Consider the following 6,775-nt stretch of genomic DNA (forward strand, 5'->3'; position numbering starts at 1 on the left):
TCCATCGGATTGTGAAAAAGATCAGAAAAAGGATCAAATAAGACAACACAGGTATTTACATAGTGAGCAGCACGCCACTTCTCCCTGCTGGAGCTGGTACTTAAGCAAACGTAGTGCAAACGTGAAAGATCCCTTTTTTACGGCGATAATGTTGACCGAAACCGGAAATTTAGATACGATCCGGGTAAACCAATCGATCCTTTAAATAAACTTACAACAAAAAGTTACCTATATGCAACAACAAAAAGTTACCTATATGCAACAACAAAAAGTTACCTATATGCAACCCCTGTCATTGGATCTTTTAATAATGTTTTTGTTGGTATAAAAATATAATGATCTAAAATCAAACTTTTTTTTTCTGTCCATATGCACATACATGGCTCTACTAACGTCCATACCTTTAGGTTGACAGTATGCAAGGTCATATTTTTTTCTCTGACTGTTGATGACGTCTTTATACTAAATCCATCGGATGTGTACTGATTGCTATTTTAGTCTTAAATAAATGCATGGTTTGTTTTAGTTTTTTATTGGCTTATACTAACTGTAAGTTACTGCAAGTACTCAAAGATTCATGCTATATTTCCTTTTGTTGTTAGAATGTATAAGTAACCTGCCATGGCGATTGTGCTTTTGTTAATTATAATTTTATTGACAGTCAAAGATCGAGAAAAAAAAAACTGACAACGCTACATATGGCAAAAAACGATTAAAGACAAAAAAAACCAAATAATATTCCAATATTTTAGGTTTCCACTTGAGCTTAAATCGCTAAAAAAGATTAAATATGGTATTTGAAAAAACTTTCATATCCGCTATTCGCAAAACACAATGATGCTAGTGGTAAAATTTGTATAAGGTTGTTGTATGTTCTTGCTTTACGTTTATAAATGTACTTCCAAAAACGTGTAAATGAGTATCAAATGGTTTTGATAACAATAGTTTACTTGGGTTTAATCTGAGACAAATTAATACAAGTTGTTTTAAACTAGTTAATCAGCAATAAATGTAAAAGAAATTTTTAGCTCGTTTTCAGGATTACTGATAAATCGTCGTGGGAATATTTAATATAATGATGTATGTCCTTATTTTTTCAAAAATCGAGCTTATGAGAACTACTGGCATCCTTGTGCAATGACCTATCCCTCTTTACATCTATATCTCTGAATCTTGCTCCGTTATTGCCTTTTAAGTACTACTAGAATGATCTACCTCAACATATTTAATATTTGAAAAAAAGTTATACTGATCTATGTATCATCCAATGCAAGTTTCTGGATTGGGCCACATGACATAAGCTGACAACATGACATTAATATTGAATATTGTACTTACACATCCCGTCTTTTAAGCTGTGCAAGGAAATTCATCTGGTTAAATTTAACCAAAACTTCGATATCTAGCTTTCTACACTACCTACCAAATCTTAAAATTCTTGGATTTGATAATCTGAATGACTGATTTTTATGTTGTATCACAGTGTCATAAACTTCCACCTCTAAAAGAGTGACGAAAGATATCAGAGGAACAGTCAAACTCTTAAATTGAAAATAAACTGACAACGCCTGGCTAATTTAATAATTAAACCCAAAGACAATCAAAGATATTGTTTGTCGTACACCACAACTAGAAATTTTAGATATATGTGGTATATTTTTTCAATTTTTTTTTTTATGTGACAGGAATTCGTGATCAGTGTTACTGAACACTTACGTCTATATACCTTAGTCTTGATTCATCTGTGAATGAATAGGGCTTTAAACGGGAGATACATATTAATTACACAGACCTTTTCTATCACATATATGAATCAATATTTAATATGTAACAATGGATTCTAATAACAATAGTTCTGAGAGATTTACGCAGGATCAAATGATTAAGAATTAGCTTCTCTTATTTAAAACTGTGATGAACACTGTACTATTATAATAGTCGATCAAAATCACAATTTGCAGTTTACAGATTCAGATTCCATATTAACAGAAGTTTTGATTTAAAAGAAGAACACAACACTGAACATGTTTATGCAAATGTACAGATTCTGAATCCCGCAACCAGTTCTATATGTTCTAATGAATTTTAAAAAGTGATTCAGCTTTCTACATGTTTTAATGAACTTTAAAGTGATTCAGCTTTCTACATGTTCTGATGAATTTTAAAGTGATTCAGCTTTCTACATGTTCTAATGAAATTTAAAGTGATTCAACTGATAACATTTTATGAACTACAATAGCATTACCTTATCAAAATTTAGTTTCAAGTAACACAATTGAACAAATTGATGAAGTCTGAAGTCATCAAGGTGAAGGTAAAGGTAACCACACAACAATGGAAAAGAACGACAAAGCAACAGTAGAGCAAAATGAAGAAAAATGCAGAAGAACAAAAAAAAAAAAGAAATAAGATGTGATACAAATGGAAATGAGTAAACGATGAGAAGTAGAAAAAGAAAAAGACAATCGGCATTGTTGAAACCAAATCTTAGGAAAAGAAGACGCCAGTCTAGTGTGGATAATATAAATACTAGGGGTAATACACAGCAAAAGAGAGAGGTTAAGATAGGAACGAAGGACTGTAATGCAGGTGGATGGAGAATTAAATGTAGTAACAATGTATCAGAAACTAAAAGGAAAGCGATTGTTAGAACTTTTAAGTTTGTTTTAAAAGTTTTTTCTTAGAACTCCTGATAAATATAAAAAAGAAGATGTGGTATGATTGCCAATGAGACAATTATCCACAAAAGACCAAAATGACACAGAAATTAACAACTACAGGTCACCGTACAGCCTTTAACAATGAGCAAAGCACTTACCGCATAGTCAGCTATAAAAGGCCCCGATAAGACAATGTAAAGCAATTCAAACGAGAAAACTAACGGCCTTATTTATGTAAAAAAAAAAAAAATGAACGAAAAACAAATATGTAACACATAAACAAACGACCACCACTGAATTACAAGCTCCTGACTTTGGACAGGCACATACATAAATAATGTGGCGGGGTTAAACATGTTAGCGGGATCCCAACCCTCCTCCTAACCTGGGACAGGACAAAATTACAAGTGGACGTGGCCCGGTACTTATACATCCCGACACAAAAAGACACAATGAACAGGTCTGATAGTACTCAAAGTTATCTGACAGCTAGTTCAAAGCCACTAACAACTAATAAAAAAATCATGCAACTAAGACTATCAATCCGCACAATCCAACATCCGATGGATGTATAAAGACGTCATAAACAGCCAGAGAAAACACGACCTCGTGCAATGCCAAGTTACAGGTATCGACAGATTGTAGATCCATGAATATGTATATGCATATAACATACTAGTAATATTTAGTTAGCTTTTAATTTACTGATAACAAAATCAGTATTTATACCAATAAAAACAATATTCAATGATCTTATTACAGTGTTGAATAGGTAACCTTTTAGAATAAGTTTATTTAAAGGAGCGACAAGTTTACATGGATCATTTCTAAATTTCCGGGCACGGTTAACAATATTTCCGTAGAAATGAGGATGTGCTATCCCGTTTGAAATAAGTTTTCTACAGGTACAACCAAACTTCAAAACCAAATCTTTATATCTATGGAAACATTTAGTAAAGGTTTTAAGTAATTTATGGTAACGATATCCCTGGTTTAATAATTTACCAGTAATACATAGGTTGCGTTCGTTAAAATCAAAAACGTCACAACAGACACGGGCATAGCGAACAAGTTGTGAAATATAAACACCGTAAGATAGTGCCAAAGGAACATCACCATCTAAAAATGGAAAATTAACAATAGGGAAAGAAAAGTCGTCTCTTTTATCGTAAATTTTAGTGTGGAGTTTCCCGTTTAAAACCGAAATATCGAAATCCAGGAAAGGACAGTTATTGCCTTGGGGTAAATTTTCGCAGTATATTGAGAAAATTCTTGATTATTTAACGAAAAAATATCATCAAGATAACGGTAAGTGTTGTTGAATTTATCAATTAAATGCAATTTCGACGGGTCTTTACTGAGTTTAGTCATGAACTGTGATTCGTAACAGTACAAAAACAAGTCTGCTATTAAAGGGGCACAATTAGTGCCATGGGGATACCTACAACCTGTCGATAAACTTTGTTGCCGAAACGTACATAAATATTATCAAGAAACGTACATAAATATTATCAAGGAGAAAATTAACAGCTTCAATCATCTCATCACACCTCCAGTAAGTATATCTAGCATATTTATCTTTCTCATTAGAGGAGAAGGCTTTATATGAGTTGCAGCAAATATATCTACATTCAGCCTTACCAAACGACCATTTAATTAAATAAGAAAACGTTTGTTTAATAAGATAGTGTGGAAGTGTAGTGTAAAGAGTAGAAAAATCAAAACTATTAACAAAATCAAAAGGACCATCAAAAGCACGTAATTTGTCTAAAACTTCCAAAGAATATTTTACACTTCAAAAATGGTTTATACCACTATGTTCATATATTTTATTACAATAGTTTATGATAATCTCTTTAATAGTACTTAATGAACTAGTTAAAGAGCATTGAAAGATTAGTTGTAGAACACTTACTAGAGGCCGAGATGAAACGATATTTAAATGTTTTTTTTTTTGTGTAGTTTATGTAGCCAATACATAGTAGGGACTGTAGGATTCAGTATTTTATAAGTCTCCACAGTTTGCGATCAAAAGAAGAAAACACGTTAAAAGGAAAGTATTAGAAGAGTCTAAAGATAGAATTAGAAACCATATAAATTCATTTCCTCAAATTGATTTCTATTATTGGAAATCCTCTATTAAAAGACAATACCTGGATCCGTGTTCGTCAATAGCAAAAATGTATTAGCTTTACGTTTTAACTTGTAATGCTACGGTTGTAATTCCAGAAAACATTTTTAATTTGGGTTTTCACACTCAAAAAGAAAGACAGATGAGATCTCTAAGGGAATCTAATTGGTAAACCAAAATTGGTTGACCGCGTTCATTTAAACGTAAAATCGACCAAAAATGAAATTAGGTAAAAAAAGTTGGGTTGAAATATTCAGAAATATATGACCTTTATAGTTGCATTTGATAAAACCCTAAAATATTGACATTCTGACCAGAAGATACAAGTCAATGACAAAACTAAAACCCATATAATCACAAAAACTTAAAAAGGATCGAGACTTTGTGCATCGAAATGTCTTCTGGTCACCAATGCAAATCAACATTTACCCAAAACATCACAACTGTTAATGAAAATTGATAAATCCAAAGATCAGACGATTAATTTGGTTTCTAAAATCAATACTTTTTTATTTCCTTTGAAGTTGGATGTGTTTTTCAGATTTTTCTCTCTCGATAAATGAACAAAAGTATCCGGGAAATAAGCCAATTTTATTTTAGCAAAATTAATCACTTCCCGGATCCGTGTTCTTGAACTTAGCGTCAGATGATTTTTCAAGTGCTTTTCCCTCCAGTGATTTTTAAAATCCATAAATAATTCGTCAGAACGACTACAAGGGAAAATATCTTACTGGACTCTTTTGCTTTGTTTGATTCGTACTGTATATGTCACTGAGAAAAAGTTGCTCGTTAATGTTTGTCTGTGGAAGTACGCTCATTGGTGCATACTACATTAATTGTTACTGGTTGGAGTCGTCTGTTACTCTTTGGTAAATAATTTCTAGTGTTCTGTATACGTTATAACTGGAAATTGTTTTTAAAACTATGGCTGTAGGTTACAATCATTGAAAGTATAACTGTTAAGCTTTGATGTTTTGAAGAACGTAATACATAACTAGTTATGACTATCCGTCCAGTAACTACACAATGTGTAAACCTTCTGTATATTATAAGCATTATACAATTAAAAAAATCTCTATTTAATTATTACGCTTATCATATTAAAGGAGTTTGGTCCTGTCTATCCCAGAAAAATAATTACGGTTTTGAAAAAAAATTCTATTTTTGATATAATAATTTTAATGATAGGTCGATTTACGGTTGATGTATGCATGTGTATAAAACTAGTTATATGTCCTTATTCATCAATTCACACAAATATAAATCATGTATAAATAACTCTCAACACCTTTATTTAGTTATTAGCTCGTTACGACAGCACAAAATCCTTCATTTTATTACAAATAAAACACAAATGTCCAATTTGCTGTCGTCACATATAAATACAATCAACTAAAGAAAAATTGTTTCATACGTGAAAGATTAAAATTTTCACAATATAAGACGATTATACACCATTACATCAAATTCAATTTCTCAGAAGTTGGGAGTGGCTGAGCTGTAAATTATAGTGTGCTGTTATTAAAGCAAAAATGGAATGCTTTTGGTTAACTATCTAGACTATAATCTTGGGCTTAAATTCTAACAGGAAATTATCTTTTTTGTTATAGAATGAATAAGTAATTGTTAGCATGTTTAGTTAAAGTAAATAAATACACGTGTGTCAGAGTAATCTTTATAGATACGTTTTCGTTCTAATTCAATATATATAAACGAAAAAAAAATATTAAGAAAGAAAACTCAGCACAGAAGCTTCAAAAAATAAAGATTGATTGATTGATTGTTGGTTGCTTAACGTCCAGTGGCGAAAATTTCATTCATGTTCAGGACGAGAACAAGTTAACAATTAATATAATAGGTAAGTTCTGTCATAAAAGAGGTTATTCGGGATGATGGTCGGGGAAATTTGAACTGCCACTGTAAAATTAGGGTATATTGGATAGGGACAGAAATTTTCCCTTGCAACAGGCCACCTCCGGACCCC

This window comes from Mytilus galloprovincialis, chromosome 1 (assembly GCF_965363235.1).
Source record: "Mytilus galloprovincialis chromosome 1, xbMytGall1.hap1.1, whole genome shotgun sequence".
Lineage (NCBI taxonomy): Eukaryota > Metazoa > Mollusca > Bivalvia > Mytilida > Mytilidae > Mytilus > Mytilus galloprovincialis.